Source organism: Pangasianodon hypophthalmus, chromosome 20 (genome assembly GCF_027358585.1).
Source record: "Pangasianodon hypophthalmus isolate fPanHyp1 chromosome 20, fPanHyp1.pri, whole genome shotgun sequence".
In the NCBI taxonomy this organism is placed as follows: Eukaryota; Metazoa; Chordata; class Actinopteri; order Siluriformes; family Pangasiidae; genus Pangasianodon; species Pangasianodon hypophthalmus.
In genome coordinates this window covers 10411772-10425924 of record NC_069729.1, presented here as the reverse complement: position 1 = coordinate 10425924, position 14153 = coordinate 10411772, and the positions used below count along the sequence as shown (strand labels likewise).

The following is a 14153-nucleotide window of genomic DNA, read 5'->3' as shown; positions in this document are numbered from 1 at the left end:
CTGTGTTTGTGCTGATTTGTGCCGCAAAAACAAACGTTTGTGCTGGTTTGGCGTTCAAGATATTAAACATTCTTTTTTTGGCTGTGTGACGTCACTCTCCATCCCATGTCGTCCAAATCGGTGCCGTTCGTTTGTGCTCGATTTGTGCCGGTTTGTGCCATTAAAACAAACCCTGTAATTACTTTCCTTCCCGAAATATAACAAGAAGAATTTTGGGAGCAGTGACATCACTCTCCACCCCATGTCGTTTAAATCACCCCAAACAGGTGGCATTCGTTTGTGCTCAAATTGTGCTGGTTTGTGCAGCTAAAATGATCACTGTATGTTTTTACGTGACTTGGAAATAACAGGTATTACTGGGGGCAGTGACGTCACTCTCCACCCCATGTCGTTTAAATCACCCCAAACAGGTGGCATTCGTTTGTGCTGTTAAAAGAAACGCGGTTACAAGGTTTTTTTTTTCTTAAATATAACAAACAACTAACCTTGCTTCAGGTGCCGTTAGTCTATAAAGTCTGACATACCTCAAAATCTGTGGAGGACACAGATGGCAACGCAAGGTGCTGTCCGTTCATCTGATACAAACATATCTAGTTTGTTTGTGTTCGCGTGCTGCTGCTATTAACGTTTATTCTTTTTTTAACGTATGGAAAGCTTTTATTGCCAGTGCCGTAATCAAGCTCAAATCCATAACATAAAAGGTCTGTATGTGATGACGTGTATGTACTACTTGTGTGCACTATTGAGAATTTTGTTAGCATGTTGAACCATATTGCGACTTTATATTAAATCATTGTTTGCATTTTTGTTTGTTGTTGAAGCAAGTATTTATTATCATTTCTTATGCCAGTGTTTTTAATTTGATTCAAAACAAATGTTACACTACTAAGGAAGTTGAGTGTCTGCGTTGTAACAAACGTTTGCTCGAGAAGATTAAAGTGTAATTTGTTTTAAACTTGCATATAAATATTTTGTTTAAACTTTTTGTAAGCAGTTAGTTGAAAACTGGTTTGCTTTTTAGCTTAACCAGGTTTTAAATTTAAAAACCGCACAAAGTCAGCTGTCATCATATGTTCCCCTCGTGTCCTCTAACAATCTCTAAAGATGGGAACAAGTTATGTTGTTTCTTTCTACGGCACAAAACAGCACAAATCGAGCACAAACGAACATCCCCGGTTAGAAGCGATTTAGACGACGTGGGGTGGAGAGTGACGTCAGCGCTGCCGAAAACGTTCCTCTTGTATCTCATGAAGGGAAGTTGCATCGTTTGTTTTAATGGCACAAACCAGCACAATTTGAGCACAAACGAATGCCACCTGTTTGGGGTGATTTAAACGACATGGGGTGGAGAGTGACGTCACTGCTCCCAAAATTCTTCTTGTTATATCTCGGGAAGGAAAGTAATTACAGAGTTTGTTTTAATGGCACAAATCGAATGTTTAATATATTGGATGTAAATTTGTAATTTATTTTATAGATGGAGCACTGTACTACTTGAAAGGTCATGAAAACAAAAGTGGTCAGAGGCACAGCGGAGGCTAACGCCATTTCTAGGAATTTTCATGACAGCCCCACAGGTGCTCACACTGGACAAAAAAAGACCAGAGATGCAATTTCTAAAAGGTTTTTCTGGCCTGGGATGTCTGCTGACATAGATAAATGGGTAAGCACTACAACTGAGGAAAATAGGCACTTTTTATTGCTTTTTATTGAGTTTCACTTTTGATGTTTTCCATTGTGTTTGTATTTTTGTTAGTTTCATTTACTGAGAATTGCGTGGATAATTTCGTATTTGCAGGAACAGAACATTTCACAAAAAATCTCCGCCTAATTGACAGCACGTGTGTACCCACATGATTTTGTTCTTAAACAAATTCATGTGTGTAGTTCTGACGTTAGAGAATTAGGAGTATTATAAATAAGCGGTCGTGTAAACAAGTTTAGTCATTTGCATAAAACACGCCCAAGCTATCTCCATATAAGGGCTTTCCGCAGGCGCCTTTCTCTCGTCAAACGTGCCGCTGTTTGCAGACGCGCTCTCGCCCGATCCTCGAGAAATGTGTGTGAATGAGATCCAACGTTCGCGGGTGTGCTGGACCCACAATATTGTGTTTATAAAACAACAGAGCCATAATAATCTATGTAAAAATACTTAACAGATGTAGATTTTTATCTCAATTACAAGCAATGTAGCCAGCATATATGGTTATATGGTTCACATTTATCCATGAAAGTGCTACTTTGTTTTTTGTGATAACATATGAAATGAAGAAAAAATTCTAATCAAGACATGGGTAAAAAAAAAAAAATGTTTATTTGGAATAAGCAAATAAAGCCCGAGATGACACCTGATGCATGTATATTGTGTATATATATATATATCTCTCTTCTGACATAATTTGTAAGGCTCTCTGAGCTGAGAATCTTGTTTTTCCATACATTTCATTTTTGGAATCTAACCCCAATTTGCAGCTTTCAATGTTTTAAAATGCAGGTTCCCGATAAATCATTTGTAGTTTCACACACTACAGAGGGTAAAGTGCGTGGGAATATGTGGGAGCATAAAGGTTCTTGAAGTGACAGAAAAATGCAAGCAGATAGTTACTCTTATTTATTTATTTATTTATATATATATATATATATATATATATATATATATATATATATATATATGTGTGTATATATATATATATGGTCATAGTATTAAACAGGAGGTGGAGTATACACCGATAAAGGTAGCTATTGTTGACACATAATCGAAATCAACATGTCTGTTCTTTTATCACAAAACATATCTAGCAATAACATACAGATCTAAATACATAGCAATCTTTACACACTTCTTAGCAGAGCATGTGAAAGGAAGAAAGCTCTGACTGACTAAAGCCTAACAATTTTATTTAAACAGCATGCTCAAAAACACTATATCCAGAATGAAATGTCATTTATTTTGTTGCTGCTTTTTTTTTTTTCAGGTTACACATCCTTTTGAACTGATAGGCATGGGCCTAATAGGTAAACTGAAAACCACAAAAAGTGGATATCAGTACATCTGTGTCATGGTGGACTACCTGACTAAATGGCCACAAGCCTATCCTCTCCGTAACAAAACAGCAGCTGAGGTGGCTGAATGCATAATTAAATTTTTCCACCAGTTTGAGGCTCCAAAAAGAATATTGACTGATCAAGGCTCGGAGTTTGTGAATGCGGTACTTTTAAAAATACTTTTAAAATGTTTTTCTGAAATATTAAAGTTGTGTTTTGATGTACGCCTCAGTTACAAAAAAATGTTTCCTATTACAAACATCTTCACCTTCACTCACAGCATTCCTTTCAAAAACAAATTTCAATATTTGGATAATATTTGTTATAATATGTTCTTTATATGAACAAATAAACAAAAATGTATGTGCACTTTTGGGAATTAAAAGGAGCCTTTGTTCACCTTACCATCCTCAAACCAATGGACTGGTAGAGAGGATGAACAAAGGTACAAAGGTAAGTCAAATGGCTGATTTAACATAAATTCATTATAAACATTCACTATAAACTTAATGTTCATTATTGTCATGTTTACCATGTGGTCTTCCATTTACAGCAGCAAATGCAAGTGGTACCATAAATATAAAAATAAATCTGTTTGGGGGTTTGTTTCCTATTGTCAGTTTAAAATTCTTTTTTTTTTTTTTTTTTCTAGAGCTCTCAACAAGATGGTAGCCAAAAAAAGTGAAAATTGAAACGAGTACTTGGATGCTGTCATGTTTGGGCTGAGGACTAAGTTCTCCCCGTTCTTTTTGATGTTTGGGCGAGAGGCTCGGTACCCTACAGAGGTGCCAGAACACTTCATGGTTGGTAAACTCCAATATAAACATAAAATAATATTATATTTATGAGTTTATATTTAAGTCCATCAATACAGTGTTGAACACATGGAATGAAAGACAGAAAAATGTGTTCACAGGTAGACAGCAGTGTTGAGGATGTTGTGACTGAGGAAAGTGTGACAGAAGACATAAAGCACCTTGATCACATTAAGGATATTGTTCATGGCAATGTCACCAAGCAGCAGCAGAGCACAACGAGGCGATTGAAGCATGGTGCTCCTAAACCGGCCTTAAAAATAGGGGACCAGGTGTGGAGACAAAATGTAAGAAGCCAACAGAGAAAAGGTGGCAAGCTGGAGGCAAACTTCATTGGACCCTTCACTGTGATTGCACTACAGGGGAAAAGTGCTGATCTGCTGGGAGAAGATGGGACTGTTTTTAGCAAAATCAATGTAGATCACTTAAAAATTGCAAGGGTTGAGCTTCCCCAAATCCCTCATAAAATAAAAAAATCACCAGCCTCATCCGCACCAGCCTCCACAGCAGCACCAGCCTCCTCCTCACCAGCCTCACCAGCCTCATCTGCAGTGTCAGCCTCATCAGCTGCACAAGCCTCCACAGCATCACCAACCTCAACAGGCCCTGTCTTAGCAGCCACCTCAGTTGAAAGATGTAGGTAGTATGATGGGGTTTTTTTTATTTCAGTAGTAATTAGTACAAAGTTCACCAGAAAATAAGCATTCTGTCATCAAATACTTAGCCTCAAGTAGTTCCAAACCTGTATAAATTTATTTATACAGAAAGGAAGATAATTTGAAGAAACATTATACATAGAATTTCCATAGAATTGGTTTTCCTACTGTGGAAATACTCCTACTGTGGAAAACCATGGTCCCCTATAACTGTTCTGTTTCCCACATTCTTCAAAATATCATCCCTTGTGTTCAGCAGAACAAAGTAATTTACACAGGTTTAGAAGAACTTCATGGGGAGTAAATGATGACAATTTTCATTTTGGGTGCACTATCCCTTTAATAATGTTATACACTATAATGTTTTACTGTGTTTTTTTAAAGGTGCATGAGGCATGGGCAGGGTAAGATGTGCATGTACTTTTTTCCAAAGTTGACGCATACAAACTTTTATTGGGACATTGAGAAGACTGGTCCCAACAAGGAGCTTGAGTGAGGTATCCCTTTTTTGTTATTGTCCAGAATTATCACTTTCCACTCCCTAATGCCTAGTATTTCAAAAATGACAGTCACAACACACTGTATTGCAACACAAAGACCTTAAGTCATGCAAGGAACTTCAGCAACACTACAACAATACAGTTGGTATTATTACGATGACTCTGTCTAACACAATGTCATTTGTGTGACAATTTTTCATAGGTGATCAATGCATATTTAACAATGCTTATTCGAAAATACAACCAATGCAATGCTGGTGAAGCAGCTGTTATTGACAGCTATGCAATGGCTGCAGTCTGGCAGGGAAAATTTGGAAGAATACAGGTACAGTCAGGTCCATAAATATTGGGACATCGACACAATTCTAACATTTTTGGCTCTATACACCACCACAATGGATTTCAAATGAAACGAACAAGATGTGCTTTAACTGCAGACTGTCAGCTTTAATTTGAGGGTATTTACATCCAAATCAGGTGAACGGTGTAGGAATTACAACAGTTTGCATATGTGCCTCCCACTTGTTAAGGGACCAAAAGTGATGGGACAATTGGCTTCTCAGCTGTTCCATGGCCAGGTGTGTGTAATTCCCTCATTATCCCAATTACAATGAGCAGATAAAAGGTCCAGAGTTCATTTCAAGTGTGCTATTTGCATTTGGAATCTGTTGCTGTCAACTCTCAAGATGAGATCCAAAGAGACGTCACTATCAGTGAAGCAAGCCATCATTAGGCTGAAAAAACAAAACAAACCCATCAGAGAGATAGCAAAAACATTAGGCGTGGCCAAAACAACTGTTTGGAACATTCTTAAATAGAAGGAATGCACCAGTGAGCTCAGCAACACCAAAAGACCCGGAAGACCACGGAAAACAACTGTGGTGGATGACCGAAGAATTCTTTCCCTGGTGAAGAAAACACCCTTCACAACAGCTGGCCAGAACAAGAACACTCTCCAGGAGGTAGGTGTATGTGTGTCAAAGTCAACAATCAAGAGAAGACTTCACCAGAGTGAATACAGAGGGTTCACCACAAGATGTAAACCATTGGTGAGCCTCAAAAACAGGAAGGCCAGATTAGAGTTTGCCAAACGACATCTAAAAAAGCCTTCACAGTTCTGAAACAACATCCTATGGACAGATGAGACCAAGATCAACTTGTACCAGAGTGATGGGAAGAGAAGAGTATGGAGAAGGAACGGAACTGCTCATGATCCTAAGCATACCACCTCATCAGTGAAGCATGGTGGTGGTAGTGTCATGGCGTGGGCATGTATGGCTGCCAATGGAACTGGTTCTCTTGTATTTATTGATGATGTGACTGCTGACAAAAGCAGCAGGATGAATTCTGAAGTGTTTCGGGCAATATTATCTGCTCATATTCAGCCAAATGCTTCAGAACTCATTGGACGGCGCTTCACAGTGCAGATGGACAGTGACCCAAAGCATACTGCAAAAGCAACCAAAGAGTTTTTGAAGGGAAAGAAGTGGACTGTTATGCAATGGCCAAGTCATTCACCTGACCTGAATCTGATTGAGCATGCATTTCACTTGCTGAGGACAAAACTGAACGGAAAATGCCCCAAGAACAAGCAGGAACTGAAGACAGTTGCAGTTGAGGCCTGGCAGAGCATCACCAGGGATGAAACCCAGCGTCTGGTGATGTCTATGCGTTCCAGACTTCCGGCTGTAATTGACTGCAAAGGATTTGCAACCAAGTATTAAAAAGTGAAAGTTTGATTTATGATATTATTCTGTCCCATTACTTTTGGTCCCTTAACAAGTGGGAGGCACATATGCAAACTGTTGTAATTCCTACACCGTTCACCTGATTTGGATGTAAATACCCTCAAATTAAAGCTGACAGTCTGCAGTTAAAGCACATCTTCATTTCATTTGAAATCCATTGTGGTGGTGTATAGAGCCAAAAATGTTAGAATTGTGTCGATGTCCCAATATTTATGGACCTGATTGTATGTACTGGATTGTAATGTAAATTTCACATTTTGTAAATGTTGCAAATATACATTTTTGAAGTAACAGGGATTTTTGTATTTCTTGTGACTACTTTCAGATTGATCCAATGGCAAAACAAAGTTATTGTGGGAATTGTGAATGAGCACCATCACTGGATGTTGGTGAGAACAAGAGCATTGCACAACCCTAACTAACCCTAGCTCTGTATCTATAGTGATGTACTGTATAAACTCCTCATAATTATATTGGGCAATGCAGACATGCACTCAGTTAGTAAAATTGATCTACAATACCCCATATTGTACAATTTCACTAATATAACTAATACCATGTGTTTCTGCTTAATCTATATTGTTCCATGTCAATAATAAAAGGTTATGTACCCACATTAGAAGAGAACCCTATTCCTCGATCCACTAGGGGAAACTGACAAAGATTAAGATGTCTACAAGGTAAACTTGACTTTAAAATGTAGTAGTACTTGTGTCTTTTGAGTTGTTAAATAATGATGTAAAACATATTTTACACATACTATTTACTTCCTTTAGAGCATTCATGAGGAAATAAGGCTGCAATGTGTCAAGGTGGACATGCAGCAATCTCCCTCATAGATGTCAGCAAGATCGCACATCCTGTGGTATCCTGGCCTTAAAAGTGAGTGTGAAATGCGGTTACCATCAGTAACAATTACAGTAAAGATCTTGACCTGCTTTTATACATCCTGATGGAGGTTTTAAGGTGTCATGTCACCTTTATTTATATATTGCTTTATATAATAAGATTGGTCAAAGTGGCTTTACAGTCATACACATAAAAGAAATGTCTTAATGCAAACAACATTCAATTCTGCTGTAAAACAGTTCAAGAAAGAGGACAATACTAAACAGTCCATTTTTTGGAATTACAATTATGGAATGAGTCCAGTTCATCTATAAAGATGTATAACGGGTGACTACTGTGATCATCTGGACTGGATACAGACTGGATCCAGATGACTGTGGTGACCTCAGAATAACAATGAAACGGACAGACTAATTTTAGCGTAAAATTTATGTTTGATATTCTAGGTATATTCAGCTGGCCAGTGTTTTGAGATTGCAGCAGGCATGAAGGACTATAATGCGATAAGAGGTTCTAGTAAGAACTCTAGTGGCTGCATTTTGAACCAGCTGGAGTTTGTTTATTAAGCGTGCAGAGTAAGCACCCAGTAAATCATTACAATAATCTAGCCTATAGGTAATGAATGCATTAATTAACATTTCTGCATTTGACATTGAGAGCATATGGCATAGTTTAGATATGTTTTTAAGATGGAAAAATGCAGTTTCACAATATGATAATTCTATACTGCACACTATATTTAATACTTGACTATAAAGAAATCAAACATGAAATTAAATACTTTAATTAGAAAATAAAATGTAATTAATTAAAAAAGAAAAAGTTATAGGCCATGCATTCATTATGCCATTCAGCTAATTAAAGTTATCTTCAGTTTGCAGAGAAAATTTTACAGGGGGAGGCAATAAATATTGACACTTCACAGAAGGCAGTGGACAAGTTGAGGCTGGACATAGCCACTTCCCTCCTCAGAGAATCTGGTCTGTTTCCTTTTTGCTCAACATTGTCAATCACTTCATGTTGTTGGTTTTATGCATTTTATATTGTAAATATGCAGCTATTTAATTAGTGCTGTGCAATGCAAATTGTATTAGTGTGAATATATTTGTTGAATACTGTTTGTCCTAACAGATGATCTAAGCAGTCTGTACTTTTACTGTGGAATGGAGGACCAGGATGAAGCACAATGGGTAATTTATTCACATTGCAAAATGTAAAAAATGAAAAGAATTTTTTTACTGAACTTTTTTAGGGTTGCAGTAGTAATTACCACATTTTCTGCATCATCTACTTTGCATAATAAATATTGTGCTAATTCTGTGAAGAAATGTGTCATTACTTACTTTATACAAGGTATGATGTTAATAATTTCTAATTGTAGTCAGAACACAACATTATGTTGGTGAGAACTTCCAGAAATCAAAGGAATAGTAAGAATATTAGCAGTCAGTTAATCTAAAGATCACGTATACTGTATTTAGAGATACCCTACAATTCAAAACATACAGACCACTACATGACCCTGTTTTCCCAGGTTTACTGTGATGGCTGTGAAAGGTGGTACCACCATGAATGCGTGAACAGGCCTCCAGTGGATGAGGAGTACTTGTGTCCGGCATGTGCACAATGGTGTCCCTTGTTGTACTGTCTTTTGATTTATTACCCGTGACAACAGTATTTTGATAGTATTTAATTTATTACTTAGTAAATTTAATTTTATTATTTAATTATTATTTCTAAAGTTAATTCATTAAAAAAATAAAAACTTGAGATGGTTTTCAGTACTTTATTACAATTTTTTGGGAAATGCATACACAAACTCGTTGGGAGCATACACAAATTGTGTATGCTCCCAACGAGTTTGTGTATGCATTTCCCAAAAAATTGAATATGGGTGAATATGTTCAACCACTAGACTTAAAACTTCCTTCATATAACACTACCTCAATGGGAGGTGGTGAAAATGTTGGTGCCAGTGTCAGATAATTTGGAGGGTATAGCCGTAGGGCCGATGTGGTGAAGTGGGGTGAGTTTCATGTTTGTGGCACTTTCCTAGAGGGAGATATGAGGGGGTGCGTTTCCTGGCAGAGGGGCTTGCCGTGAAAAGCATTACATTTGTTATATTTAAGTGTGTGAGCTCAGAAGAAGCCTATGCAAAAGCCCATTTTTTAAATAGCATCCAATCTAAACAAAAAGTCAATAAATTTTTTTTTCATTTCACGCAAACACAAAATACTAATGTGTTACATTATGTTGTTGATACATTGTTACAGTATATGCCACCTTACAAGCTTCTTTTATACTACACTTTTTTATACACAGCTTTTTAAACAATATTCCACCATACTTACTAATTATATCTGGACTTTAATGAAAACAAATGCGACGTAGAATGCGAACGCTAATGATAACGGCGGCTGTTATTTCTTTTCTTTCCGTTGTGAGGCGTCTATCTCCAAATGCGCGTTCCCGCGACAGGGGTGCATTTCGCGGTAGGGATGCTTTTTTCGGCACAACACTGGCAACCGCAGAAAACATCAACACGATCAACCAGCGTGCAAACCCGCCGAATCAGCGCGGATACACAAATCAGGGTGTCACTTTTAAAACGGTTTAAAACAGTTCATCAATGCATTCATAAGTGTATGAACATTCAGAAGTACTAAAAAGTTAAAATTCCCTCCCTGAGCAGCGGCAGCTAACAGCGCCAGCGTTCACCCGGAAGTTAAGCTCTACAGAAGAGGATGTGACTTCAGACCTAATCATTATAGGGGACAAGAATTAATGACAAGAAATATTTTCTTTTCATCTCTCACCCATCAGTGTTATAAATTGTAAACCTGAGTGTCACGTATAGAATATAGGCTACAGTTACTTTCACTTGTTGTCCTTTATCTTGCTGTGCCTAAAATTTGCTAACCTGGTAAAAAAAAAAAAGGGGGTGGGAGCTGCTCTTTGCTGCTGATGGCAGCTTGACTCTCCCTCATTCTCTCCTTTTTCTCACACTGACTGCTGTCATTGTCAGGCTGAGCTTCTGTCTGCTCAGGAACCATAGAATGTCTCTTTAATTTCTCTTCATGTTTTCTACATCTACCAAACACTACAGTCAATACAAAAAAAAAGCTTATTTTAAAAATTTGCTTCACTGATTAACGTTAGTGCTATGCTGCGTTCCATTCAAATCAGAACCCTGTGTCGAAGTCTCTGTGCACTTCCCAGCTCCGACTTATACGGGACACAGCATTAGTTTTATTTACAACAATTAATGATTGTGGCTGTGTTGCATCACCAAACATTATAGGTTTTATGTGTCAGCCGCTATATTTTACTTCCCTGAACTATGCAGCTGTGAACTAATGTGTGAAACCTAATTAGCCAGCGAGCTACCATCCAACAATAGCTAATAAACTAACTAGTGTGGTGTTGTAGCTAACTAGCTTCCTAATGTTAGACAAAGAGAAGTGACAGCAACACTAATATCCTTTGACGTTTAACGTTAGTTAAAGTGATGAATATGTACTTACCACTGAAGCTTAAGTGGACGAGGATGACGAAAACGCAGCCTGAGCAGCAGCCATTACGAGATGCAATAGAAAGAAACGGCTATGCGGGTTGAATTATTTCTTCTTCTTCTTCATGTGAGGTTTTATCGCGGTTGGCAAACCAGATTCCGGGGCATTGCTTAGCTAATTTGTCAACAGTTTCATTACCCTCCACTCCCACATGAGCTGGTACCCACAAAAACGTTATTAGGCTTGCATTATTTATTCTTAACAAACTTTCAAGAATCTCATATATATAATGTCTTGCCTTGAATGTAATCCACTTGCAAGGCTTGATAATGCTGCATGAGAGTCAGTACATATTACTACTGTCCTTGGTTTTACATCTTCTACCCACTGAAGAGCTAACATCATGGCAATTAATTCTGTTGCATACACAGATATGTGATCAGTTATTCTTTTCTTAATACTGTTTTGAGATATTGGAATATATACTGCAGCAGCTATGCAACCATAGGGCGGATCTTTGGATCCATCAGTGTATATACAGTATGTAGTCTTGATGAATACACATGATCTAAATACTGATCTTAATTTTGTTTTGCAATTGTAGGTCAATTATAGGCATAGGATACGTCCACAGGGGAACAATAGATAAGACCACAGTAGGGCTGACTGCATATTCTGCAATACCAACTATCTGTGCTTCCCTGTTAGCAGTCCATCTGAAGCTTTTTATGTTATTATTTCCATATTCCCAACGCTCCCTCAACACGCTCTTCACTGGATGATTTTCTTTTATGACCTTTCACATTAGCCCAATAATTCATTCTCAGTTTGTACCTACGAAGGTATAAAGGAGCCTGCCCAACTTCTACCTGCAATGCTGGAATTGGAGATGTTCTAGAAGCACCACAGCATATTCTTAGGGCATGAGCCTGTAGTGCTTCTATCTTTTTAATTATGGTTGCAGATGCAAATCCATAAATTATTCTTCCATAGCCCAAACATGATCTGATTAATGTACAGTATATTATTTTCAGTGACAATCTACAAGCTCCCCATTCCACTCCTGATAAACATCATAGAATATTTACTCTTGCTTGCATTTCACAATCAGCTTTTTAGCGTGTATTCCAAATGTCAATCTAGGTTCCATCCATACACCAAGATATTTTACTATTGAAACTTTATCAATTGCTTTCTGTAAACTTTGTGACACATACGATATATTATGTCCTCTTTTCCATATCGCCCCATTGTCTGCATAAAGTGACCTTTCCATGTCTCCGTTAATATTATTAAAAACATCATTTATCTTGATATTAAATAGTACTTGACTACATACACTCCCTTGAGGAGTTCCATTGTCTATCTTGTAAATCTTAGAATACTCTCCCCCTATCCTCACTTGTACTGTTCTTTCAAGAAGAAAATCCATAATCCAGTTATACATCTTTCCTCAAATTCCCATATTTAAGTTTTATTAGAAGCCCCTCTTTCCAAGGCATACCATATGCCTTCTCAGTGTCGAAAAATACCCTTACCATTACTTCTTTATTTGCTTGTGCTTTCCAAATATCTGTTTCCAGATATAATACAGCATCCATAGCACTCCGACATGCCCGAAATCCACTCTGATATGGAGAGAGAATTCCTTTTAGTTCCATTATATAATTTACTCTGTAAATAATCATTCTTTCCATCAGTGTACATAAATTAGCGGTTAGTGCAATGGGTCTGTAATTATTGGATTGGATTTATCCTTTCCAGGTTTCCCTACTGGCACAATAATTCCATGCTTCCATGAAGCAGGGATCTTTCCATGCATTCCATGTCTTGTTAAACAGACTTAGGATTATGTTAAAAGATCTATCTGACAGATGTTGAATCATTGTGTAACATCATCTTTGCCAGGAGATGTATGCTTAACTCCTCCTACAGCTCTTTTCAGTTTGTATAAGGTAAATTCTTTATCTAAAGTGTCTCCAGAAGAATTTCTTTTCACCAGCACATCTGGATTCTGGCTCTTATTCTGCTCTCTATACTTTTTTATATCTTCTGATACATTATCGTCACTGTGTATTCTAACAAACACTTCCGCCAACATTTCTGCTTTTTCATTGTCTGTCACAGCTATTCTTCCTTCATCATTTTTTAAAGACAGGTTAAGTATGATTTTTATATATTCCACCCATTTTTCTTATTGTACACCATACTTCGCTAATGTCGGTATCTCCTCCTATTGTGCTGCACCAATCTCTCCAGTACTTCCTTTTAGCTGCTCGAATTATTCTACTTACTTCAGCTTGTGCTTTGTTATACTTACTAAAGTCTCCGTACAGATAAGTCATTCTGATCTTTCTAAATGCTTTATTCCTATTTTGCACAGCATTACTACATTGATCTGGCCACCAGGGTACTGCTTTCCACTTTTTACACTTTCTCTTTTTTCCTATAACATTGTCTGTTATCTTATACAATACTTCACACATTTTCCCATTAATCTCTTCTATTTCTTCCACTGACTTTAATTCTAATCCTGTTAATTCTACCTCACTAAGATATTTATATGCTTCCCAATTTGCCTTTTTGAATCTCCATCTTGGAACCCTGTTTTTTTTTATTATATTCAGAAACCTTCATACCTATTTTACATGTGATTATATAATGATCACTACCCATTATATTATCTTCTCAAACATCCCACACACATAACCTTGCCATCTCTTCAGATAACAATGTTAGATCTATAGCTGATCCAACTCCCTGTGCCAAATCTATTCTTGTATTTCTGCTATCATTTAAACATACTAATCTTTAAACATACTTTGTTGGCTATTATTTCTTCTACAATATTGCCATTGTGATCATTATTATTGCTTTCCCACAGAGTGCTATGTGCATTAAAATCTCCACACCAAATTATTTTTTGCTTTCCTGTCCAAGTGACCTTTTGTAACTCTTTACTTAATCTATTACAAGGATTATACTATCTTATTACTCTGATACTTTGTTTCTCTATTTTTTTTGTTTG

The 14153-nt window shown here is 37.2% G+C and overlaps 1 long non-coding RNA gene across 4 annotated transcripts; it reads left to right on the top strand.

The window, feature by feature from the left end:
- Positions 1-395: 395 nt before the first annotated feature.
- LOC113539716 (uncharacterized) lies at positions 396-9411 on the top strand. 4 transcript variants are annotated; one of them, XR_004580268.2, is made up of 13 exons: positions 396-701; positions 1478-1663; positions 2976-3209; positions 3698-3848; positions 3962-4496; positions 4901-5013; positions 5219-5341; positions 7090-7153; positions 7385-7444; positions 7541-7646; positions 8488-8593; positions 8745-8803; positions 9148-9411. It is a non-coding gene; the product is annotated as an uncharacterized LOC113539716 (long non-coding RNA). The 4 variants fall into 4 exon arrangements; XR_003403962.3 differs by having other exon boundaries at positions 7367-7444; XR_004580269.2 differs by lacking the exon at positions 5219-5341.
- Positions 9412-14153: the final 4742 nt, after the last annotated feature.